This window comes from Euprymna scolopes, chromosome 18 (assembly GCF_053919585.1).
Source record: "Euprymna scolopes isolate OS-2025 chromosome 18, ASM5391958v1, whole genome shotgun sequence".
In the NCBI taxonomy this organism is placed as follows: domain Eukaryota; kingdom Metazoa; phylum Mollusca; class Cephalopoda; order Sepiida; family Sepiolidae; genus Euprymna; species Euprymna scolopes.
Window position 1 is genome coordinate 113591818 of NC_136499.1, and position 27808 is coordinate 113619625.

Consider the following 27808-nt stretch of genomic DNA (forward strand, 5'->3'; position numbering starts at 1 on the left):
TATTTTAATTTATCCAGATTGCGTATATATTATTATAGAATCAATCCTCTATTGATTATTATATATTACCAGGAATAATTTTAATAATAATGATAATGTTGTTCCTCAAATTCCATCGGTGTTTGTTTACAATATCACGTCAGCTGATATTTGGGCTTGATGATAAATACCCTGGAAAAGTCACTTCTGATTAATGTTTAGTTTTAAAATATGCAAACGAGGAAATGATTTGTAGTGAGTTAAAATGGTACCTCTTCTTTTATCGTAAATTTAACTCATTAATAAGAATGAAATTAAGATAAAATGTTGAGGTACACCCGGGCTCGAACATGGGATCATTCGATCCGTAGTCAAATGCTCTACCACTAAGGTATATCTCAAGATTACAATAAATCTGTATCTTAAAGAGAACTCGTTTGCTAAGATTTTATTATCTCTCTTGTTCGGTGTAAAGTAGAATATTCCCCTGTAAAAATTATTCTTCTTTTTCTATGAGAGGGAAAGGCTATTTTTATTATCGGATGCTTTCGATTTTCGATACTTATAGGATGAATTTCTGTACAAAACATATCTAAGAAGAATGCCAGCTGCCAGACATAAATTAGCTTTGTGTGAAATTTGCAAAAGATAGGCTCAAATAAAAACCTCACAGATGAAAATTATTTTAACAGGTAACGAAAATACAATATTACAGCTCTACATGTTATTGAGTGCTTTCGAGTTCTATTTGATTAACATCATACAATCGCTATATATATATATATATATATATATATATATATATATATATATATATATATATATATATATATATATATATATATATATATATAAATGTTTAGAGGTACAGAATTTATATATAGTTTTAAAAATAATTAGCGGAAGTTTCTCGAGAGCTCTTTCGGTTATCATCTCGTCAGGAGAAAATCGATAGCGAACAAAATAATATTGTGTCGAAAAATAAAGAGTTCTAATGGGGAACTTATTAAATGTGCCAAAAGTACGGGGACACTAAAATAAATTTATTACCGTTTAAACACGATTAAAATATTGGCACAACGAGGGAGTAAAAAAAAAAAAAAAAAAGCGGGAGAAAAGATTCAAAGTTCCCCAAAGAGAAACAATGCGTTTGATGTTTCTTTTTGCCGGCACAAAGAAAGTTGACGCACCGCAATAGAGACGGACTCCAAAATCTTTAAATGGTTTTTGGATTCCGTTCTATGTAGCACCTCGAACCAATCTTTTACTTTATACTGGCCAAGAGAGATAATATCTATCGGCACACCACGGGTTGTCAACCAAATGCTGGCCAATAGCAGAGTCCAAGGCTGCAGAAAGAGGGAGACCACCAGACCCCATCCTCCCTTGTCTGATCTTCGATGGAACATGCTGGTTTATACGAGTCAAAAGGTGCAAGGTTTATATATATATATATATATATATATATATATATATATATATATATAAACACACACAAAGGAACAGGTGAACCTAGGGTCAACTCAGCCTTTGTCCTGTAAGTGCCTGCCAATTGGCTGATTTGGAGGGGCGCGGTGGAAACTAGAAAGCTGATTGGCTAACTAAAAATTCAATAGAATGTACGTATATAACAATGCGAGACAACCACAACTCTCCGCATAATCCTGATGAATTATCACGAGAATGAAACGCGGAATAGTCTGTATAGCTTAATTGCCATATATATTTTTATAAATTACTTTATATATGTGCTAGATTAAAGATGCCAAAATGTGATATCTAATGAATTTAACGAAGTTATTAAGAGTGCTCAATAAAAGAAGAGCAAAATATATTTTTATTAATATAAACAAATTTACATAGTCGCGACACTGGACATGCTAATGTTTCGGACAAATTATCGGTTAAAATTAAAAGTAGGCAACTTAATAAATGATTGTTTTCTACAGAAGAAACTAGTCCTCTCTCTCTCTCTCTCTCTCTCTCTCTCTCTCTATATATATATATATATATATATATATATATATATATATATAGAGATATAGATATAGATATATATATATATATATATATATATACTAACATTTCAGCCCGGCGTTGCCCGGGTGTTTGGATGTGTGTGTTGAGCAAAAAAAAAAAAGTTGTAGTAGAATGGCAGGCTCGAACCTGTACCGCGAAGGACGAAAAGAACGGGGGAAAACCCCTGACGTCTTTGTTCTTACGACCACAGCCAAACCGGAAGTGACGTAAGTTTTAATTAAAGCTAAACAATAGAAAGAAGAGGATGACTTTCAAAAAAATCGGCGAAAAAAGCGCCCCCTCCCCACCCCCGTAGAAAAGTGCCCTGTTGAAGCTGAAGATATTAATGTTTTTAGCCAATTTTTCGAGAGTTGTCGTCTGAAAGGTCGGACTTATAAACGACACTAATCTTGGTAAAATCCATCGCCTCTGTCAAAAATTTGTGGCAGACATGCAAACATACATACATACATTAATATATTGGTAACTAAAAATTATTGTTTAAGTCTCAAATCAAGTTATTAAGTTACATCCATGTCCAAGGAACCAATATCTAAAATTTCAAGTGTTTAGACCCAAAATTATCGGAGGAGTTTGGTAGAGTTCTCAAAGGTCAAACCGTTTAACTTTCACCCCCTAACAGCCAAATTTCTATCCGAAAACCGATCACATAGATTTTTCCAAATGTCAGTACCCCGTATATCAAATTTCGAGTTTGTAGACTTAAAATTGACAAAGTTATTGCGTAGGGAAATGTACACAGACACACAGACAGACACAGACACAGACACGTTCACATTTATAGATATATAGACTAGCATTTCAGCCCGGCGTTACCCGGGTGTTTGGATGTGTCTGTTGAACAAAAAAAAAGTGGTAGTAGGAAGGCAAGCTCGAACCCGTACTGCAATAGAGGAAAAGAACGGGGAAAAAACCTAACGTTTATGCTGTTACGATCACCGCCAAACCGGAAGTGACATTTTTAAAATTAAGGCTAGACAATCTAAAGGAGAGGATGACTTTCAAAAATATCGGCGAAAAAAGTGACCCCCCCCCCTGTAGAAAAGTGCCTAGTTGAAGGGGAAGATATTAATGTTTTTAGCCAAGGTTTCGATATTTGTCGCATGAAAGATCGAACTTTAAAACGATACTGATCCTGTTAAAATCCGTTGCCTCTATTGAAAGTTTAAGGCATACATGCAAACATACATACATACATACATACATTTATATATAGGTGACTAAAAATTTTCGATTAAACTGATGAAAAAGCTTGCCCTATCTCTGAATACCCTTTATGTAAAATTTCAAATATTTACACCAGATATTGTCTGAGTAATATGGAAGAGATCGCAGAGGTCAATTTTTTTAAACTTGAACTCTATTATGAACCCTTAAAACTTATTGTTTTGGGCTCAAATCAAGTTATTACGTTAGATCCATGTCCAAGGAACATATATCTAAAATTTCAAGTGCGTAGACCCAAAATTGTCGGAGAAGTTTAGTAGAGTTCTCAAAGGTCAAATCGTTGAACTTTGACCCCTTAATCGCCAAATTTCTTGCCAAAAATCGATCACATCGATTTTCCCAAATCTCAGTACCCTGTATAACAAATTTCGAGTCTATAGACTAAAAATTGACAGAGTTATTGCGTAGGGAAATTTACACAGACACACAGACGCACAGATACACAAACACGTTCACTTTTATAGATATACTAGCATTTCAGCCCGGCGTTACCCGGGTGTTTGGATGTGTATGTTGAGCAAAAAAAAAAAGTGGTAGTAGAAAGACAGGCTCGAACCCGTACTTAAAAGGAGAAAAAGAACGGAGTAAAACCTAACCACAGCCAAACCGGAAGCGACATTTTTAAAAATTAAGGCTAGACAATCGAAAGGAGAGGATAACTTTAAAAAATATCGGCGAAAAAAGTTACCCTCCCCCCTATAGAAATGTGCCCAGTTGAAGGGGAAGATGTTAATGTTTTTAGCCAATTTTTCGATATTTGCCGAACTTTAAAACGATACTGATCTTGGTAAAATCTGTCGCCTCTATTGAAAGACATGCAAACAGACATATATACATACATTTATATATAGGTAACTAAAAATTTTCGACCCAAACTGATGAAAAAGCTTGCCCTATCTCTGAATACCCTTTATGTAAAATTTCAAATATTTAGATCAGAAATTGTGTGAGTAATTTGGAAGAGACCGCAGAGGTCAATTTTTTTAAACTTTGACTCCTATTATGACCCCCTTAACATTTATTGTTTTGGGCTCAAATCAAGTTATTAAGTTAGATCCATGTCCAAGGAACCTATATCTAAAATTTCAAGTGCGTAGACCCAAAATTGTTGGAGAAGTTTGGTAGGGTTCTCAAAGGTCAAATCGTTGAACTTTGACGCTTTAATCGCCAAATTTCTGGTCGATAACCGATCACATCGATTTTCCCAAATCTCAGTAACCTGTATATCAAATTTCGAGTCTATAGACTAAAAATTAACAGAGTTATTGCGTAGGGAAATGTACACACACACACACACACACACACAAACACACAGACACTTTCACTTTTATATATATATATATATATATAGATAGATAGATAGATAGATAGATAGATAGATAGATATTTATAGTCTTGGAAGTTTTTAACCTTTAAAACTATACAAAAAAAAATTATCATTCGTTAGAAAACCATTTAGTCAGTCAATCACCTGTAATAACTGCACCAACTTGCTCTCTCGAATTCACTATAATAATTTATTTTTAAGGGATCATCAGTTGTTTACCATGAAACATTGTTTCGGGGATTTAAAACAATATATACATATATGGAGTAATTGATGGCTTCGTGGCCGGGTTCGAATCTCCCGACCGGTGGTAATTGTTACACCCTGCACTGATGATTCCCAAAAGGATGAAACACTAGTGTCTGTAGGTATTTAAAAATTATCATAGCAATAATTATGTCAGCCTCTTTAAGAAACTCGGTTCTTATTGTTGAGCACTTATTAATTTAAATGAATGTCAGTCACTTAAGTTTACATGCGTAGATCATAGTGTTATAATCCTTAGATCACTATGGATGAACGTCTCGACATTTAAAAATAAATGTTTGAATTTCAACGATATTCTCGCGGTTGACGTTGACCGTGTGGGTTTGTTTCTTTGCTAATGGAGTCAGTAATGGCTTCGTGGCTGGGTTCGAATCTGCCGACCGGTGGAGATCGTGACATCCTGCACTGATGATTCCCGAAATAATATATATATATATATATATATATATAATTTCTAAAAACCTACAGACACTAGTGTTAGCCATTCGGGAATCATCAGTGCAGGGTGACACGATTACTTCCGGTCGGGAGATTCGAACTCGGCAATGAAGTCATCTTTGATTCCATTTGCAAGGAACAAATCGTGTCGACCAACCTTAACCCCGAGAAATATCGTTCAAATTTAAACATTTATTATTAAATGTCGAGACGTCCCGTCCATAGTGATCTAATGAGTATAACATCATGATCTGCTCATGCAAGTAATGGACTTTATTTCAAATATATGAATGTACCGTTCAAATTCAGATGAAATAATATGAGGTTGCAAATGTAATGATATAGAATAATGACTTCAAAATACTATATAATCCCCTGTTTAAACTTTTTTTTAAAATTAAAACAATGTATTTATCTTCCTTGATAAAAGGTAGATAGGAGTGACGCCCCTTTGAATAGATGAGATTTATTTAACAAATTTTCTGATTATTTCGTCTCCTCCCTGGGTTACAAATTTTGAGATCTGGTGTGCATTAATTAGACATATGTTCGAATTGTTCGATTAAGTTTGATATCACATGAGCACAGTTTACAATAAGTGTCTTTTGGCATTTCATTTGAAGACGACAATTTTGTAGCCGCCAGAGAAGCACACCTGTGGCAACGTGTTCCTCAGATTTTTAGGGAACAACTCTGTTTATGGAAAATCTGTTTCGTTTGAATGCACATGGGAAGGGAAAAGGTCTTTGTATGTGTGGTAGTAAGAGGAGTTCTTGCTGTGAAGGTCTTACAAGTTTAGGTGAGCATATTTCGCTGGAAATAACAAATGAGCAGATAAAGACTAGCAATGTCACTTCCGTTAGAAAAGTGCTATAGAAAAGAGATTATCTCACAGTGGAAGTAGATTTTGTACTCTGCGTGGCACCCCCCCCCCGGATATGGCAGCAGTACTCCATTGTATGATGTATCCTCTTCTCTTATAAGAGGAACTCGCCAGGAGTCAGGTTTGAAATAGTACATTAAGAGAAAGTAACTCTGTCACGCTAAAGTCGCCGTGTTACATTTTTAGTAGTAAGTAACGTATTACATTTTTAGTAATAAGTAACGTGGTCGACCATAGTTGAGGACAACCCAATCAACTTATTCTTGGTTCTTCCATTATAATGCTGAGTGTTTGACAAAGTTGATTAAGTTGATGTAACTTGCCCGAGCATTGAACTCATGTCTTCCGGTCCCTTAGTGAACACTGTAACTATAATGTCAAACAGTCCCGCTTTAGTAGTAGTAGTAGTAGTAGTAGTAGTAGTAGAAAAAGACCCTTTTTTGGGCCCCACTCACCAATCTTTCACGAAAAACACCCGTCTGGCTGAAACCAATGTCATTAATTTCCCCCCACTTAAACTCAAAAAATCTATGCCTAAATCCAAGCGTAGATTCCATGAGCAGAGCTTCTTTCTAAGAAGTGCACGACTTTGGAACTCTCTTCCGTTTGCCTGTTTCCCACCTGACTACAACTTGGATGTCTCCAATTCCAACATAAACAAATTCCTGATGAATCGCCCCCTTAAGTAAGACACTTTTTCAAATCTCCATTACTAACGATTACTACGATACTATCCCATTGATTACTGTACACGCAATAACCCTTATCCCCGAGTGGCTTCCGGGCCTTGATAAGTGGTGACCTCCATGTAAAAAAAAAGATAGAATTTTCATTGGTCTACCAGGTTTAAGTTGTAAATAGCATTTACACTAGCTGGCGAGGCTTAAGTTTGAAATGCATTTCCGTTGATCCACCAGTCTTAAGTAAAAGTGGTATTTGGAGATATTTCCGTTGGTCTACAAGGTTTAAGTCTGAAATAGTATTTTCGCTGACCGGCCAGGCTTAAGATGGAAATGGCATTTATTTCTGTTAATCTACCCGTCTTAAGTTTGAAATGGTATTTCCGTTGATCTACTAGTTTTATATTTAAAATAGCAATTTCGTTCTTCAGTTATGAATTTGATATTTCAAGCTTGCTTGAAATATCATTTTAGTTGCTCTGTCACTTTTAATTTGATATTGTCAATTTCATTATTAAACGCACTGATTAAATGGACTCAATTTTCAAACTAAATGGTAGTCCAAGTAGTCGACTACACCTTCATTCATGTTATGGCTGGCTGGGTAAGGAATTCATAAAGTACCTCTCCTAAACAAGAAACAGGTTTAATTCTTTTGAAGACATGAAACAGAATTGTATTGGCGCATGTTTAATGGTCGATAATTCCTTTAGTGTGAGACGTTTCTTTGATCTATATACAGTAAGATACATTACTTATCGAGTATATGTAATTTCATAACACAATGCCACTTTGATGTAGGGGGGGGCTACTATCTGGGACATAATTTGCAGGGATTCTATGTAGGGAGTTGAGCAGCACTGTTATCTGTTACACTTAAACTTCTGTATGTCAATAGTCAGGAAAGTAGAAACCCGGAAGGGAATTCCAAAGTCTAGCAGTTCTAGGGAAGAAACTTTTAGTGTAGAAGGCTTTCTGACATCTGGGGATTTCTACTGTGTAGAGGTGGGATTTTGCTGCTTGTTGGGTTTGTCGGCGGTATTTACGTCGAGGGGGTACAAGGGCTTGTAGTTCGTCGGAGCATTTATCATTAGAATATTTGTATAGCAGGTAGAGGGGTGCAACATTTCGTCGATAGGACAGCGGCTGAAGCCTAGCTGATAGTGTGAGACCTATTAGGTTTGTGACTCTCTTTTGAACCCTGTCTAAGAGTTAGAAACTAGTAGCAGATGCACCAGCCTAAATATGGCAACAATATTCCATACATGGGCGAAGTGTGGCTTTGTAGCGGTACAGGATACTCTCAGGCGTAAATAAATTTCCGGCGCGGTAGAGGGAGCCCACCTTCTTCGTAGCAGCCTTCGCAATGCTCTCAATGTATCTGTTCTAATTCATGTTCCCTGTGAACGTTAAGCTGATGAGTTTGAACGAGATATTTTCATGTAATGTATCATTAACCGTGTCTATTAGTCGTTGAGAAGGTTTCTTGTAATTATTAAAGCAAATAGAAGGAAGCTTAGTCGTGGCAGGATTGAATGTTACCATCCAAATCTGTCCTTATTCCACTACTGACTGGAGATTTTCCTTTAGGGTTTCCGCCATTGCCTTTGATATGTGTTCATTCGTTTTCCCCTTGTGATTTTCCAACAATTCATCTCTCTCTCTCTCTCTCTCTCTCTCTCTCTCTCTCTCTCTCTCTTCCCCACTTCCTTCACGTCTCCCTTTGTCATTCTCTCTTACCTCATCTCTCCCCAATCCATTTCATTATTATTTAATCTTCTTTTTCTCTTTCTTTTCTATTTATCACTTTTTCTTTTACTTCTCTCTCTCTCTCTCTCTCTCCCTCTCTTTCTCTCTCTTTCTCTCTCTCTCTCTCTTTACCCCCTTTCCACACTTTAGTGACATTAAGATAAAAATGTCTATTTATGTAAGTAATTGAACTCGTTCAAAAATGTCGCAAACAAAATAAATAAATGCGATTTATAAGAAAAACGCCATTCTCATAAGTCGAAAACCGCGAAACACGCGCCAACAAGATATATATATATATATATATATATATATATATATATATATATATATATATATATATATATGTATATATATATGTATGTATGATTATATATTTATATGCATATAATCATTTTATGTAAATGCTATGAATTATAGTAACTGAATTACACTCAAACAACTGTCCAATTGACCTAAGTAATCAGCCACCGCCTCCAACTCCCCTCCCATCAAATTCTTGTAATTTAGTTCAAATAAATACCCGTAATAATAAAAATAGATAAATGCCATTAATAAAAAGACGCTATCATAAGTCGTAAACTGTGAAGATCGTGTCTAAATTATATATATATATATATATATATATATATATATATATATATATATATATATATATATATATATATATATATATAATGAGAAAGAAGTGAACCATAATCGGATGTTATAAGATAAATAAGAGGATTAGAAAATTTTTTTTTTTAAATCACGAAATGTAATAAAACCCGAAGCGCTTTTCATCAGACAGATTCGAGGATATACGTCTGAAAAGAAGGAAAGGAAACTTTCTTTTCTTTTTCTTTTTTTTGTAGAATTATTGTAATAGTAAGCGAAAGAGGATAGGAAAAAAAACAAACAAAAAAAAAACTTAGATGGAATGTGTCCCGTCAAATAGTTCCAACTGTTACTCTTCGGATTTTCTTACATTTCGTGATTTTTTTTTTTAATCAACTTATTTATTTTATAACATTTGAATATGGTTCACTTCTTTCTCATCATTTCAAAATTTTGCTATTCTAATAAAGATATATATATATATATATATATATATATATATATATATATATATATATATATATATATATATATATATATATATATTAGTCCTCGCGCGAAAGAGCAGGACACAAAATGTTTTTAATAATAATAATAATAATAATAATAATAATACGATAACAAGAACAAAGACTTTCGCTGGCGAGGACTACTATTGAGCGTAACCAGTTATACATTCCTTTTGAAATTTTCATCTCTATTTTTCTCGTTATGTACTGAATATTTTAAATGAAACCTATATGAAATAGGTTCCTTATTAAATTTGAAAGATTTTCTATTCTGAAAGAAGTTTTAAAAAATTAATCTAAAAAAGTTATTTTAAAGTTTTTGTTACAAAACAAATCAGATTTTCTCATTATTCAAACCTGTATTACAAAGAGGACTTTTCAAAATAATGAGTTGTCGTGTGAGGAGAAATACAAACTGAAAAAGAGAGAATATTAACACCTGTACTAATTCAAAGAAGGGGTTGCAAAAATGAGTTGTGATGTGAGGAGAAATACAAACTGAAATAGAGAGAAGGAGAGTTTTAAAATATAATCTTATAAAGATAAGATACAAGTTAGAAAAGCATTTCATCAAAGGTATGAAAATTGTTAAACAAAATGTTTTTACTATAGGCCTTTAAAATTACAATATTCAATTTTAAATTTATTTATCTTCAAAGTGCACTTTTATAAATTTTACAAAGTAAGGTATAAAAATTTAATTTAAATTGAATCCAAAAATTACCTTGGATTTATTTTATGTAACGTACATTTTGTTGCAATTTAAAAATATTATCTTTCATCTAGCAATTAATGATATAGATATAAAATTTTCAATGATTTTTTTTTAAGTGCAATAGAATATACATTACATAAAATAAATCGAAGGTAATTTTTTGATTTAATTTAAATTAAATTTTTTTACCTTATTTTGTAAAATTTATAAAAGTGTTCTTTGAAGATAAATAAATTTCAAATTGAATCTTGTACCTTTATTTTTAAAGCATATAGTAAAAATATTTTGTTTAACAATTTTCATGCCTTGGATGAAATGCTTTTCTAACTTGTATATATATATTTGAATAAAATATACGGGAATTTCTCAAGAGCTCTTTCGGCTATCATCGCGTCAGGAGAAATCAATAGCATACAAAAACAATGTTACTGGCGAAATTAAAGAGCACTACGGGGGAATTGTAATGTGTAGAAATAAGAAAAAAAACGAAGAAATATTTAATCTGAAATTGCGTTTAAAAGTGATTAAAACTAAATCTTGGCACATCGAGGGGAAAGGGGGGAAAATGGGTGAGAAACGGGTCAAAGTTCCCCAAAGAAAAATAATGTTTTCATTGTCTCCTTTTACCGGCATACAGAAGGTTTTCGAACCGCAATAGAGACAGACTCCAAAATCTTTAAATGGTTTTTTGAAGTCTGCTCTGTGTAGCATCTCGAACCACTCCATTTTATAATTTTCAGCACAGCCTGGATTGTCAACCAAATGCTGGCCAACGGCAGAGTTCCAGGCTACGGAAGGAGGAAGACTACCAGATCCTCTGTCTGGTTTTAGATGGAACGTGCTGGTTTATACGAGTTAGCAAATGCAAAGATGTTCGCCCAACATAACCAGCATTGCACTGACATTTAAATTGATAAACAATATAACTAATTTGGGTGTAAGGCAAACTATCTTTGCGAAAAGAAGGAAAAGCAGGTCTCGTAATGTATACCAAACGCAAGGAAACAGAGTAGAATCACTTATGAACACTTCTAACAATATGTTTTGACAATTTAATACTCTTGTCTCCAATCCACGGTAATTTTAAATAAACCGGGCACTTCGCAGGCGCAAACTTTTTAGGGGATTTGAAATCATCAACCTTCTTGTCAATGCAGTCTTCAATAAGGTCTAAGGGATAACCAGTATTGGTAAGGAATAATAAATGTTTCGTGTGTATCATAAATATTTTCGATTCTGCATCAAATCATATAAGGCACTAAATGTCATTACTCGGTAAGCGCCATCGCGGCAAAAATATCAAGTTAGTATATCATTTTATACCCCGTAGCCTCTTCTAACACGCACAAGAGTAGTTATGGTCGAATTAACACCGGAACATGGGTAGAAGTCGACTAATGCACAGTATACCCACCACCGCAATCCACCCACTCATCGCATAAGGTGTTTATATCTATTTTACAATAAAGCATATCTTAGGTTTTAGCATTATCCTCTCTCAATGTTTGAAACTTGGAAAGCAATCAACGACAGTGTTGTTCCTCAAGATATAAGGTCGATAATGGGCCTTTGTGTACGCTCGATGTCGCCTGTAGTGTTATTAGCTGTCACCTGGCTCACAGAATCAGTGTCTTAACTCGGTAAACGCCACTACGTGTTCACGTGTTGTTGAGGCCAGCCAATCGCTCCCTTTGAGGCATACCGGCAAGCGTCGGCCAATGAGAGCGCACGGGACAACTATTTTTCAGCCTAATCACGGACCGTCCTGTTGTTTAGTTTCCAATACATGGAGATAGACGTGATGCCATTAGCGGATTATGTGCATTATTTTTAGTATTTTAAAGTTATTTTCACCCTTGAGTGAAAACGAATGATACAGACAACGATGTAGAGGAACCAGTAGAGTAAGAAGGACCTTCACATAGCAGAAAAATGCGAGAAAAGCAGAGAAATGGGCTCGTACGATTGCAAAAACATCGAGGAATCTCGGCAAGGACTATGTAAGTCGTTCTACTCGCAAAACAGTTTTTGCTCGTGCTATAGAACAAGCTTGCCCAGACAGATGTTTTGATTAGGTGACTCGGCCAGTTATAGAAAATATCTTTAAGGAATTCTGGGCTATTGGCATTTATGCGTATATCCAAATTAGTGCATCCGTTAGCAGTAAAACGGAGACGTAAACTAAAGGGTCCAGCCCACCTTGGCTCAGTCCGAACAGTCAACTACCAGCACACCGTTTTGCATGAGAATACCAACTACCAGGTATGTAAGAAAGGGTCCGTGTCTATTTTCGGCCTCACGCTTGACAGAGTAGATAAAGCAATTAAGAAAGCGTCTGTCTGTGGAACACCAGAACCAGACAAACGCGGTAAGCGTCTAGCACCAGTCATGGTCAGAGGTACAGCCGCAGATCAGTTTGTTAACGAACACATTAAAAGTTTTCCAACTGTTTCCAGCCATTATACAAGGGCAAAATCCCCACACATATCTTACCTCGAGCCATCAATTAGTGTCACCAAACTCTACAACATATACCTGGAGTGGATGAACAGAAGGAAAGCTATTACCGCAATATGTTCAACAGGTCCTACAACATCAATTTTCCGTCCTCCAAAACAGACACCTGTTCAACCTGCGATGGGCTGAACATCGCTGAGGAGGCCAGTGATGACAGGGCGATGCAGGTAAAAGAACTTCAAAGGCATAAGGAAACAGTTGTAGAAAGAGAGAAAAAATAAAGAAAGAATACAGCAAGAATGTGGATGACACAGTGCGTGTTATCTGAATATACCGTAACTTTCAACAAGTGTAACGTATTATAAGCAAAAACCTTGGATATGCAACCTGCGTGTTCATGATCTAAAAAGTAGATAGATCCAGATTCTATGTTTGGGACGAAGTGACAGGCTGCAGGGAATCAACTGATATTGCAAGTTGTCTGAGAAAGTCGATGGTTGATGAGTATGCGAAGTCTGAGTTTGAGAAACTAATTTTGACTGGCGCTGTCAGTGGTTCCTGATATCATTACTTGGATCGGTAGAGAGCATGAGTTGTGAAGCGGCGCATCTACGATCTCACTCGTATAACATTATGTCACTTTCAGATAGAATAGAAGGCTCCTATCGCCCTTGGGATTTCTACACAACTGGCCAACTGGTAGATGGTCTGCAAAAAAAAAAAAAAAAAGAAAGAAAACCCGTTTTCATCAAACGGAAATGGAATCATGTCGTCTTTTCTAGGACGACCCTGTATAGCTCATGTGTTAGCCCCAGAAAAAGACCCTTTAAAATCTAAGAAGTGCAATGAAACAATAAATTTTAAAGTCATGGTTGAAAAATAAAGATATCCAGGCGGATTAAATGGGTGAAGTAGGGGATAGTATTAAGGTGGGAGTACGTAGTACGTAGAGGTGGTGGTAAACCGGACGTTGGCGAGGGGTGAATTTCTTAGCAGTATTTCCGTGATGAGTAGGTGTGGTCCAATAACGAAGTAAGACCGACTATTAAGGTGGGTAGTAATATATAGTTTATATATATATATATATATATATATATATATATATATATATATATATATATATATATATATAGGAGCGGTTTAAAATTATTAAATTCATTATCTGTCCCCCCCCATCTCACCACCTGTTTAAAGGAATATGCTTCCACCATTAATTTGGATTTAATTGAAATTGTTCATACGTACTTGTCTATTTTTATTTTTATTATTTTGTATTACAACTATTTCTTATTTATTTATTATTATTATTATTATTATTATTATTATTATTATTATTATTATTATTATTATTATTATTATTGTTGTTGTTGTTGTTATTATCATTATCATTATCATTATTATTATTTTTATTATATTTATTTTTATTATCATTAATATTATTTTATTATTGTTATTATTATTATTATTATTTTATCATAGTATTATATTATATTATATTTTTATTATTATGTTGTTATTAATCTTTTATTATTATTATTTTAGCATTATATTATTATTTTTTATATTATTATTATATTAATATTATTTATATTTTTATTGTTGTATTATTATTATTATTTTATTATTATATTATTATATTATTATTACTATTATAATAATAATTTTATATTATTTTATTATTATTATTTTAATATGTTATTATTATTATTATTATTATTATTTTATTAATATTTTATAATTATTTATTTTTATTTATTATGCTGTATGTTATTATTGTGATGATTTTAATATTTATATTATCATTATTATTATTTTGATTATTATTATATTGCTATTGTTATTATTTTATTATTATTAATTATTTTATATTTATTAATATTATTCTTATTATTTTATCATTATTATTATAATTATTCTTATTATTTTATTATTATTATTATTATTATTATTATTATTATTATTATTATTATTATTATTATTATTATTACTATTTCTGCAGTCATTTTTTCTGGCTCTTGTTATTGCTGATTTTATGCTAACCATAGGCTATCAGTATGTTCTATTCTCAGACATCCAGTACATTCCGAAATTTCTGGCGGTTCCCAACAAGGCAGTCTTCTGAAGTACTCCAACATTTCGATGGATCCCAATTTTTGCCAATCCACGTGTTAAATCCATTTTGTCACACACACCCCCCAGGGCTCCCTTCACAATAGATACAACTTTTAACTTCTTCAACTTCCACAATCTTTTTATCTCCCTTTTCAAGTTTTGGTACGTTTTGACATTCTCCTTCCCCCCCCCCTCTCTACATTTATCCAATAATCACTGATATAACAGTGCCACTGGTATATCAGTGATTATTGCCTTGCGTTTCTTTTTTCCGAACAAAACTAAATCTGGTCTCCTTGCTTCAATCAGATGATCACATTGGATATGCAAGCCCCACAATAATTTCACATCATCTCTCTCCACCCCTCTTCCAAACGTACCTTTTTCGCAATATTGTCATGTTGTGATTTCCTTATTGTTCCTATTTACAATGCCTCCTCACGAGACACAGTTAGACACCAGGGTCGTTTTTTAATGTGGAGAAAAGGAACAAAAATAAAAATTGTCTCAGTCGTGAAGGATTTCTCCTCCACTGACAGAACAGATACTACACTTTGGTCTTGTCGCGGATACCCTGTTATCCAAGACAAATCAAAGTACCCTTCCGGGACAGCTAGTTCCCACCCCCACCACCACCTTCCTGTATCTTTTGGGGTTTTGTTTCTGTTGTAGTTTCTATATGTTTGGTTAGCGTTTGTAGCGCTCTGGACTCAAGGGTTTTCCTTGATATTTCAGTCGTTTCCATAAGTATTATCCGTTGTATCATCTCAGCCACCTCTTGATTCCAATCTCTTCGATTCTTTTGTTTTTCGAAGTTTTTCGGAATTGTTCCTAGTGCTCCTACTATTATTGGTATTATCTTGACTTTCTTCATCTTCCAAATCCATCAATTTTCCAGTACTCTCCACCTCTTTTGATAACATTTGCAAATGAATTTGCATTATCGCAACAGCCGCTTACCATTGATTTCTTTGTGGTAGCGGTCATTGGTCTCCACTGGAATCTGAGTGGCAATAAGCCTTCCCAAGGTCGCAGTGCTCTTCAAACTTGTCTAGTTAAGATCTGGTTAGTGCTCTCTTCTCGGTCTTTCCAACCTCCTTCACTCTTCTCGGCTATTTGGCATCAATCTTTTTAGGGGGTGGTGATTGGGTAATGGGAGGGGATGGGGGACGGGATAGAGAACTTACAGATATGCATCTTCAATGTTCTTGGTTCCATGTAACGCTTCTTTGTTTTGTCTCTGCAGTAGTTCGTCTAACCTGTGCGTGTGGCTCATGTGTATTAGTCTCCGAATTCAAGGGGTTTCCTTAATATTTCAGCCGTTGTCATCATCGTTATTCGTTGTATCTTTCCAGCCATTCCTCTGATTCCAATTTCTCTCATTCTTTATTCAAAGTTATTTCGAAGTTGTTCCTAGTGCTCCTACTATTATAGGTACTACCTTGATTTTTTTTCATCCATATCCCTTTCAGCTCTCTGGCCAGCTCGGTGTATTTACTCCGTTTCTCCTTTTCTTTAATATTCACCCTGTGGTCAACTGGAACAACAAAATCTACGATTTGTCAGGACTTTTTTTTCTTGTTAATTATTACGATATCCGGTCTTCTTGCTTGGATGGGTTTATCAGTTTGTATGGCCATGTCCCATAAGATTTTGTGATTCTCGTTTTCACTTACTGTTGCTGGCTTATGCTTATACCATTTGTCCGTGCATTCGGTGTGTAATTTTTTGCACAATTCCCAGTGTACTGCCCTTCCTACTTGGTTGTGCCTGTTCTTGTATTCCTTTTTGAGCTAGTTTGCTACATTCACTTACTATATGGTTTATCGTTTCGTATCTTTGTCCACAGAGTCTGCATTTGGTGTTTTCTTATGTTTTGTTAATCTTTGCTTTGGCGTGATTGGTTCTTATCAAGTTAACTTTTGCTGCTATTATTAGGGGTTCAGTTCTCGGTTTACGTGTCTACGTGTTCAGGTGCTTTCGTTATTCTCATCTTTTGTTATCCTTGCGAATCTTCCGTGTAGTTGTTTCTCTTCCCATTTTTCTTTTCTTGTTTTATTCTTTGTCTCTCTGTTTTCTGTTTTGTTGATTTTTTCCGTGTCTCCTGCTGCCATAATTATACTTTCAGTGTTTTGTATTATGTATTTTTCTAGTTCTTTTTGGTGTCATTTACACCTTCCCGCCGTCTTTCCTTTTCACGTAGTCAATCAACATCGTCCCTCGGGTGTAGTGCGTTGTGCATGGTTAAGAGTTTCCTGATCTTCTGATCGATCTGTCTGTTTTCAGTTTTCTCAGTTCTTCTTTGGTCCACCCTATGAACGGTCTTGAGTCACTTGCTAGTAATACTGCCCATGTATTTATAACTTTTATTAGGTTTCTGCTATATAATTTAGTTTCCAGGAGTTTTCTTGTTCTCCTAAGGTATTCTTTTCCAAGTCTTTCTTTCATTTCTGTTGCTTTGTTGGTGTCTGCATCCAGAACTCCCAGGTATTTATAGGCGTTTTGTTCACTTAGTGCCCTTATCTTCGTTTGGTTGGGTAGTTCCACGCCTTCTGTTATCTCCAGTTTTCCCTTTTTTATAATTAGTAGTGCGCATTTTTTCATGAAAAACTACATTTGTATATTCTGGCTGAAGATCCTGGTAGTGTTTATTAGTGTCTCTAGTTCTATTTCAGTCCTTGCGAAAAGTTTCAGATCGTCCATGTACATTACGTGGTCCATTTTTTGTCTCTGTATTAGAGAACTTGTATTCGGCTTGGCTCTTTCTTAGTATATTGTTCAGGGGCATCATGGCTATGATGAACAGTTATGGTGATAGCGAGTTTCTTTGGAAGATGCCTATTTGTATATTAATTTCTGTTGTGCATTGTCCACCAGCTGTCAGTTCAAATCTCCACGTTTTCATTGCGTTTTCTATCACGTTGATGATACTGTTTGGTATTTTATACATTTTTAGGCATTATATTATCTATGTTTGGGGATCTTGTCGTATGTTTTCTTTTTTGTAATCGATTCACGCCATGGCGAGATTTTTTCTCCTTTTTACCCCCATTTAGGATCTTATATAGCAGATCATGTGTCCCTCTTTTTTCCTTTCGACATCCTTTCTGTTCTTCGGGAAGAAGTTCAGGGAATGGTAGATTTGTTCCCTCAGTTGTACTATTAATATTTTCCACATATTGGGTAAGCACGTTACCGGCCTATAATTGCTGGTGGCGGTTGCTTTCTGTGTGTCCTTATATATATATATATATATATATATATATATATATATATATATATGTGTGTGTGTGTGTGTGTGTGTGTGTGTGTGTGTGTGTGTGTGTGTGTGGTTCTATCTTTTGTCATCCAATCTGGCACGTTTGTTTCCTGTTATCATCTTTGCAGATTTTGAGCAAGCCTTTCGTGTAATGTTGTGAATTTTTGAAACCAGTATGCATGTATCCCGTCGTGTCCTGCTGCTCTCCAGTTTGCTATTTTTCTTAAGGTCTTCTTCAGAATTTCCTTGCTAATTTCGTTCACTGTTCCTTCTTCGATTTGTTGAATCTCTTCTTTTATATATTTCAGCCATTCGGAATTTCTATTGTGATACCATATCTTACTCCAGCAACGTTTTGTCTCTGTCGGGTTGCTCGACAATAGTAAGCGATGTTCCCTGGAATCTGAGTGTACACATATTTCCAGCAATAAACATCGCAAGACTTTTTGCATTATCGCTGCTACCACTTACCATAAACTTATCGCTAGCAGAGACTGTCGATCTTTTCTTAAATTTTAGTGGCCGTAACCCTGCTTAGAGTTCAAATACTAGATGCCTTTTTCTAGTGCAGGTCTGGTTGGTGCTTTCTTTCATCGGCCATTCTATCCCTCTCGATTCTTCACATTTTACGAGATGCTGTTGCAATATGGAAATCTAAGTTTCTCATTCTAGAACGGAAGACGAGCAGATTATTTAAAAGAATGAACGACGATACAATTCAAGGACAAATATGGTTAAATGACGTTTTAGGAATTTAACTTGACCAAAATTCTATAAATAATGACAAGACAGGATTTTAGATAAATAAAAACAACCACGTTTTTATAACTAGCACAAACAATAATTTAAAAATAGGTCACACCTCTAGACGTAGTCTGATGTAGAGGTCACTTAAGATGGCGTAGATCTTAAAAGAGGGCTTTAAAAGACATGTATCAGTTAGTCATGAGTTGGAAGTCAGAAAGAGCAGACCGAGTCGAGAAGTCGGGGAGAAGACACCGTGGAAGCCGGTGAAGTCGAGATGAAAATGTGCAGTCAAAAATCTCCGAAATGTTGACACGATGTGTGAATAAATGTTATATGAAATATAACTGTTTGATGTCATTTTTTCGAAGAAACAGGTATGTGAATTTGTCCTGGTTTTTTGCTGCCATATTAAATATCGAACTCTTTACTGTTGCTATTACATACACTCCTCTTCTTCTTCTTCACCAAAGAACATTTGTCTAACTTTCCATCAAACGAACATCGTCTCCTCTCGCTGTTTGAAGCCCCCCCCCCCTTATGTACAAGCATTTGTTATCCTCTCAAAGTAACATGTCGATATTTCCACGTCATCGTTTCAGCAAAACATTGTCCATCATAAAAGTATATACATCCTGCCTGCCGGTTTATACACACCGACATTTATTCATCGATAATTTGATACCCTGTTCCTATTTACAATGCCTCCCCACGGGACACAGTTAGACACCAGGGTCGTTTTTTTAACGTGGAGAAAAGGAACAAAAATAAAAATTGTCTCAGTCGTGAAGGATTTCTCCTCCACTGACAGAACAGATGGTGTTTATTTGCTCCCCCACCGAGCAAATTAGGCACAAGGCCGATTTTTAATGTGAGGAGTGAAGGGAGGGGGAAGGGAAAAAGGGGACCAGCTCCCGAGAGGTGGGAAATGGGAGCTGGTTAAAGGTCAGGCATGTGGGGTTGCCCCCACATCTGGTCTTTGCTAGTCATAGCTAGTCATAGCTAGTCATAGCCTGCAGCATCTGCCGGAACAGATACTACACTTTGATCTTGTCGCGGATACCCTGTTATCCAAGACAAATCAAAGTACCCTTCCGGGACAGTTAGTTCCCACCCCCACCACCACCTTTTCACCTTTTGATAATGTTGTTGCAATGGGGAGCAATTACAGCTGCATGTGGATGTGAGGCGAACACCTTGCCCAAGGGCGTCCGAGACAGTTTCATGTTCTGCCCGAATCCCATAATAACCTTTATATTACGCCACTCCTTTTGACGTTTCATCTTAGATTTAGCGCAATCTTTGGATTCCTTACATAGGTTGTAAGTTTTAATTCATCGTCCACATTTCCTCTGGAAATTGGGTCAGCTAATTGGTTTTGCCAGTCTAGAAATCTTATTGGTGCGTGTTTAGAGTTCGCTATATAAACCAAAATAAAAGAAAACAAAAATAAAGAAAAACCTGTAACGGGAAGAAAACATCGTATTCTAAAAATCATGTAAATTAATCAAGGAGTTTTATATATATATATATATATATATATATATATATATATATATATATATATATATATATATATATATAAAATATATATATATATATTATATCTGAAGAATCCTCGAGTGGATGAAACGCGGAATATTCAGTGTAGCCATACATATTTTATAACTTACTATATATATATATATATATATATATATATATATATATATATATATATATATATATATATATATATATAAGAAAACATATAGTGCAAATAGCGCAGGACCAACAGATATTTAGTGACACGTATATACATTCAAACACCACGATTCACACAAGTACATACACATCACAAACGCAAATAGGTCAAAAAGATAAGTATATACACATGTATGTTTTAATTAGTAAAATATAAAAGTATATACCCTTTTGTAAGTTATACACACATGAAGCTTTTTTGTATGATGACGATAGAGCAGTTGGTGTACCAGCTCAGATGTAGAAACAATACTCCATAAATGGGGAATGTTGGTCTTAGTTATAGGATACTGTCAGATGTGAGGTTTATTGGCGTGGTAGAAGGAATTCGCTTTCTTTGCAGCAGACTTGGCAGTATCTTCCATGTATTAAATGAACTTATTAAACTCAGGTAATATGTGATTGCTTTTATTTTGATGTTTTTTTTATTGTGTTGTGGTGTTAATGTTGGAAGGAATAACGAAAATACTCGGAAACAGTGAAACGAATAATATATTAACTTTTGTTTTTTTTTTCATTTTTCTTAAACTTTTTCTTCTAGGGGATGGGACATCCAACCAGATGTCTGACATTTACCCCTATTTTAGTGAGTCCAACCAAGAGATCTTTTCAGGATTCTAGCCGTTCCTTTCAGTGCAATCGTTTGTATTTCACTTGCACTTGGTTCACCGGGTATGCTTGCTATGTACTTTTTAAAGTTCTTTTTCATAAGCCCAGTTGCTCCTATGATGACTGGTATAATTGAAACGTCTTTTAATTTCCAATTTCGTTTCATATCATCAGAAATACAGACAAATATGTTAGTTAAGTGTGAACTCCACTCAACTATTACGACACTCTCCTTGGGAGTCTAGGGTCCAGACTGACTGGAAAACAGAATCTGCTTACCGGAAATGGCTTCAGAAGTAGTCTATCGTCAGAATCTGTAGGGGGGGGGGATTACCCCAACATATTTCTTTGGTATTTGTGTTTTTGTTTCTTTGTTTCTTTGTTTCTTTGTTTTCATTTAAAAGCTGCGTGTATTCTAAACTTTTTCTGCGTATTTCTTTTCCCAAAAAAAATCTCAGGTATTTTTTATTGCCAGATCAAATTTCTTGCCTGACCCAACCCATGTGAGGCGGTACGAAATGAATCATTCTTTAAAATGCGCCAAAGACTTCAGAGAAGAGGTGTTGTCAGTCGGACGATGTGCTTTATTTTGAAAACTTATTTTGAAAATGCAAGTTATCGTTGGTCTGTCACGGTTATGCTTTGAATAGCATTTTCGGTAGTCTGTCAAGCTTAAGTTTCGGTCAATCACCAACAATTACGCCCCCAAAAGAAAAGATTGCGGAAATGAATACAGTTGATGTAAATACGGAACTGAAGTCACTAAGCATGAAACGAAATACGAAACCATATATAAATATTTCATTTCAAAAACATATTTTTGTTTTAACACGTCTTGTGTTATTATGAAACAATGAAACAACATCAAAAAATAATAAATTTATATTTTTTTGCATCTATTTAAATAATTTGTTTGTTTTAACACTGGTGTTATCACGAAACGAGTGAAGCATGCGTGATCTTCCGTGAGTGCACAGTGAACAAGTCATAAAAAATGACTAAGTTCAGCATTTCCCCCACCCCCCGCACCCACCATTTAGACCGAAGAGTCTTCAGGGCACGTCAAATTCTGGTGAAAATGAACAAACGATGCAGTTTTAGGCCTTAACATATGTAAATTTGAGTTCTGTACCATGCAAAAAAAAAAAAAAAAAAAGAAATGACTAAGTCCATCATTTGCCCCCCCCCCATTTAGCCCCAAAAGTCCCCAAGGCCTTAACATATTTAAATTTGAGTTCAGCACCATGCAAAACTGCTAAATAGACATACACAGAAAATTTTGGACAAATATGGTAAAATAGTCCCAAAAATGGAGTGTTTTTATTAGCCCTGAAAAAGCTCCTGGGGCACACCTAAGAGTTATCACGAAGACAAAGAACAAAATTATATAGAAATCAGAAAATTTTATAAAAATCCAAGGCACTAATTTTTTTTAATAAGCACAAAAGTGTTAATTTTAGCCATTTGGGCCCGAAAGGTACCCCTAAGGGGGGGGGCAGAGTTTTGCGGTAAAATCCGTTCTGTTACATTTTTACTCATATCATGTTTAATGTTTGTGCAAAATTTCAAAAAATTTCAAGGCGTAGTAATGGGAAAAGTACGGACAGATGAACGGACAGACGGACAAGGGTGAATTTACAGGCCCAGCCTCCTTTTGTTGGGGGACCAATAATAATTTTTTTTTTTTTTAGATCTATTTTTAAAAAAAATTGTTTTAACACTTGTGTTATCATGAAACGTTAAAAATATTTTAGTTTTAACAGTTTTTCTGTTATTACGAAACAATTAAAAATACATTTTTATTATATATGATTTAATTGTTAATCTTTCCTAGACATGGATCCAAATAGTAGTCCCTTGCGTCCAAGTGGTGATATGCTTTGTAAGGAGTGAACATGAGTAAATAAACAATAATAAAAAATAAAATAAATAAATAAATAAAATAAATAAATAAATAAATAAATAAATAAAATAAATAACATAAATAAATAACATAAATAAATAATAAATAAATAAATAAAAATAAAATAAATAAATAAAAAATAGATAAATAATAAAATAAAATAAATAAATAATAAATAAATAATAAAAAAATTAATAAAAAAGTTAAATAAATAAATAAAAAATAAAATATTTTTTAAATAAAAAAAATAAAATAAATAAATAAAAAATAAAATAAATAAATAAAAAATAGATAAATAAAAAAATAAAATAAATAAATAAATAAAATAAAAAATAAGGTATAAAAAATGATATAAAAAAATAAAGTATAATAAAAAATAAAAAATAAAGTAAATTAATAACAAATAAAATAAATAAAAAATAAATAAATAAATAAACACATGTATAATGTATTTTTAAAATATTATAAAAATTTTAGAAATAGACATATTTAAATTATGTTACGTCATACTGTAGTTCTGTAGTTTTTAACTGTGTCCTCTATTTAATCTGCTAAATAGAGTTTCAAGTTCTTGACGAATGTATATAAGACAGTTATTTCACAAAAAAACACTTGAGTTTATAGAAAGGAATGACAATTTATTTTATATACATGATTCAATTGGAATTAATTATTGAGATGAGTATTATTTATTAATTTGATTTATTACTGATTATTATCCTCATCTTTCTTAGTTCTTAGTTAGGAGATTCTGATGAAGGCCAGAGGAATAGTTGCCCCAAAACGTCGTGAAACAACAACTAAGAAGGATAATACATTTTTATGTTTTAAATTCTTTTAATAGTTTTTTTAACACTTGTGTTATCACAAAAAAAAACTTATTTTTATATAAAAAAAAAAGTTTCTTACAAAAAAATAAATGAAAGTAGTGTTAAAATGAAAATAATATTTTAGAATAAAATATTTCTATATGAATATATTTAAATATTAGAAAAATATAACACAAGAAATGTTAAAACTAAAATATTTTTTAAAAATAAAACATTTCTATACGTTTTCGTATTTCGTTTCATGCTTAGTGATTTCTGCTCCGCATTTACATCAACTGTATCCATTTCCGCCATCTTTGTTTTGAGAACACAATTGTTGGAGATTGCAAGCTTGGAATAACATCTTTTAGATATGTCCATAAATCTTTAATAGGATTTATCCATTGTTAAATCTGTCATGAATAAATTTTAAAAAGAGCTTCCGTTGATCTGTCATGCTTAATTTTAAAATAGCATTGCCTTTGGTTCTCCAGACTTAAAAAATGTTATTCCAAACATGAGCGCGACAGACCTCTAAAATGCTATTCCAAACTTAAGCTTGAGTGACCAACGAAAAATGTTTTTCCAACTTAGATATAATTTTCCTTGGTCTGTCATGCTTAAGTTTAAAATAGAATTTTAGAGGTCTATCGCGCTTATATTTTTGCTTATGTTTTTTTTTTTTTATATATTGCGGACTATTGTTCTCATCTTGAGTTTCATTTTCATAACGTTTTGGTCGATGTAACCTCCGACCTTCTTCAGGTGTATCTTGTAGAACTTGGAAATCTTTCTGTCAAACTCGGGAATCTTACTGTCGAACTCTGGAATCTGCATGGAATTGCGAAATCGGTTGCCCACACTGGGGATTATATCTTCAACCTTTAGCAGAATATCACTTTATAATTTAACTATTACAAGTACTTTAACCACTGCGCCACGACGACTGAAAATAATTTGAGCGAAATCCAAGTCTCTGTTCGTAATATTGCATTAAGAATCTTTATGTCAGCAAATCAATTGGTACTGACATATAGTATTAAAAAAGCTGCAACCTGAACTAACACCCATTCTTGCAAAGCTATTCAATTGACGTCTAAAAGTGATATGCCTCCCAACACATTGCAAAACGTCATTAGTTTGCCTAGTATTTAAAAATACTGGAGACCGGTCTTCTGCATCTCAGTATAGACCAATCATTTCTCTCGGTTTCATGAGTAAGTTGCTTGAACCCGTGTTAAATAGAGAAATTGTCAACTATCTCAGCAAAAAGAGCTTCTTCAGTGACAAGCAATATGGTTTCCGTCCTGCAAGATCCACACTGATGTACTAAGTGTAATTTCACAAATTCCCCTGTCGATACATTCACTGATCTGAATCTATCGACAGGGGAAGCACTATAGAGCAATAGCTCTTGACATATCAAAGGCTTTTGGTGGGTTTTGGTATAAAGGTGTACTTCATAGCTATGGAGTATATGGAAATGTCTAGTGTGCCTTAAGGAGTATCTTCCTTATCTTCATCAATGATATTTCAAATCACATCCTAAATTGATTCTTCGACATATACGCAGATGAAGTCACAATCTCTGGATACATTTCAAAGACCAACAGCGATTAAGATCTCTCTGGGTTTTTCTCCTCCAACCTTGAGCACGTGGTAAAATGGGACAAAATATGGCTAGTAATTTCAACACATCCAAAACTAAGATTCTATCTTTTCGTCGCCAACGCTCTCATCCACGCTTGGCTCCAACTGATATGAGTGGCTCTCGTCTCAAAGGAGCGACCTGCTTAAACAAGCTGTTGAGACTGACCTTTACTTCTGACCTGAAATGGAAGGCTTACATCAAATCCGTTGCCAATGTCGCTGCAAAGATGGCTCCGTTATATAAGGTATCTCGCTCCCGACGTACAGGAACCAAATACGTCCTAAAATTAAGCATTGTTGCCACATCTGGGGAGAAGCTAGTCGGAATACGTTATTCTGCCTTGACATAGTTCAAAACCGACTCCGAAACCTAGTAGGTAATGCTCTTTTCTCCTTTCTGCAACTTGTTTCTTGCAAAAGAGACATCTATCTTTGTTCTATGCTTAGTTTTATGTCACGTGTTCATCTGAGTTTAAATCTATGGTCCTCCTTGCCTAACTTTCACAAAATTCGCTCGTCTATCCAAAACCACTATCAACAAGTTCTCCCTCTGTCCACCTAAATCTAAACACAAATTTCCCGAACTCATTGAACTGCCCACCTGTGGAACTCTGTTTCGCTGCCTTGTTTTCCAGCTGACTGCAACACGGTTATCTTTAACTTAAACTTAAACAAGTACTTCTTAAGCTGCCTATTAAATAATAAAATTCTACCCAATCTTCGCCACTAACGATCGCTACGTTGTTGTATCATTGAAAACCGTACACTCATTAACCCTTATATTCGAGTGGCTTCTGGCCTTGATGAGTGGTGACTCGTTTGTAAAAAAAAAAATGCTAGATCTGTGTTTGAAATAATATTGCTGTTGGTCTGTCACAAATAAGTTTAAAATGGCATTGTTGTTGGTCTGTCACCAAAAGTTTAAAATGCCAATTTTGACTGGTCTGTCAAAATAAGTTAAAAATAACGTTGTTGGTCCGTTCAAACCTGTGTCTGTAATATCGTTTTTGTTTGTCACAAAATGTTTATAGTTTATAGTATTTTTGCTAAACTTTGAAACAGAATTTTTATCAATTTGCCACGCTTAAGTTTGAATTAACATTATCATAGCCTGAATTGACGCTCCTTAAAAATAGTTATTCGTTGGTTTTTGTTATTTTTTTCTTTTTTGTTGTTTTCATTAATTTTTGTTTATTTGTTTGTTATTGGGGGGCGAGAGGGGGCTTTTCAGGCATTTTTTAAGTTTGAAATAAATTTTTTATCATAGACTGGGAAGGAGCTACTTGAAATACATTATACGGGGGAAAAAATATATATATATACATATAGCTATTCGTTTGTTTTTGTTGTTGTTGTTGTTGTTGTTGTTGTTGTTGTTGTTGTTGTTGTTGTTTTTTTTTATTTATTAATTTGTTTGTTTGTTTGTTTGTTTGTTTGTTTGGGGAGGTGGTGGGGTTTTTCAGGCATTTTTTTTATTTTATTTTATTGTTATTATTTTCTCCGGTTCATTCATTTTAATATTAATGGTGTTTGGATTGTTATGTAGCAACCATTTTCAACAACAATAGCAACAGTTTGAAACTGGGGAAAGAGGAAAAAAAAAAAAGATTCTGTTGTGGTTAATCACATTCTTAATACCTCCCCCTCCCCCCACACCCGCCGTCGGCGTTAAACAATGGTGGCCGTCGAGCAGGTTGACAGGTGGAAATAGGAACTGGCAAGAGGATAGATAGATAGATTGATATATATATATATATATATATATATATATATATATATATATATATATAGAGAGAGAGAGAGAGAGAGAGAGAGAGAGAGAGAGAGAGAGAGAGAGAGGGAGAGAGAGAGGGGGAGGGAGAGAAAGAGATGTCTACTTAATAACAATCTTTGCCGAGGTAAGGTATCCATTGTCGAGGTCTTCCTTCTTCCAACAGGTGACCCATTAAAATTGTCGTCGTAGTAGGTGTAGCAACAATCTAATTAAACGTTCGAAGTAAAAATACATTGTTTTGGATTTTACCTTAACAAGCAGACCACAAAAAAAAGACTCATTTATATTTTTACCTCGATTATTTCGTCTCCATTAATTAATTGATTGATTATGTGAA

The 27808-nt window shown here is 34.3% G+C and overlaps 1 protein-coding gene across 2 annotated transcripts in view; it reads left to right on the top strand.

Annotated features, from left to right (window-relative positions):
* Window positions 1–27808, top strand: part of LOC145297773 (uncharacterized) — a 127712-nt gene that overhangs the window by 25227 nt on the left and 74677 nt on the right. Inside the window, exon 1 of one of the 2 annotated variants that reach the window (XM_080144019.1) lies at window positions 27568–27808. This exon is cut by the window's right edge and continues 380 nt beyond it. The exons of the other annotated variant lie outside the window; for it this stretch is intronic. The gene's annotated coding sequence lies outside the window, so the exon portion shown is untranslated. Of the gene's footprint in view, window positions 1–27567 lie in introns of those variants that run through there. 2 annotated transcript variants of the gene reach the window in all.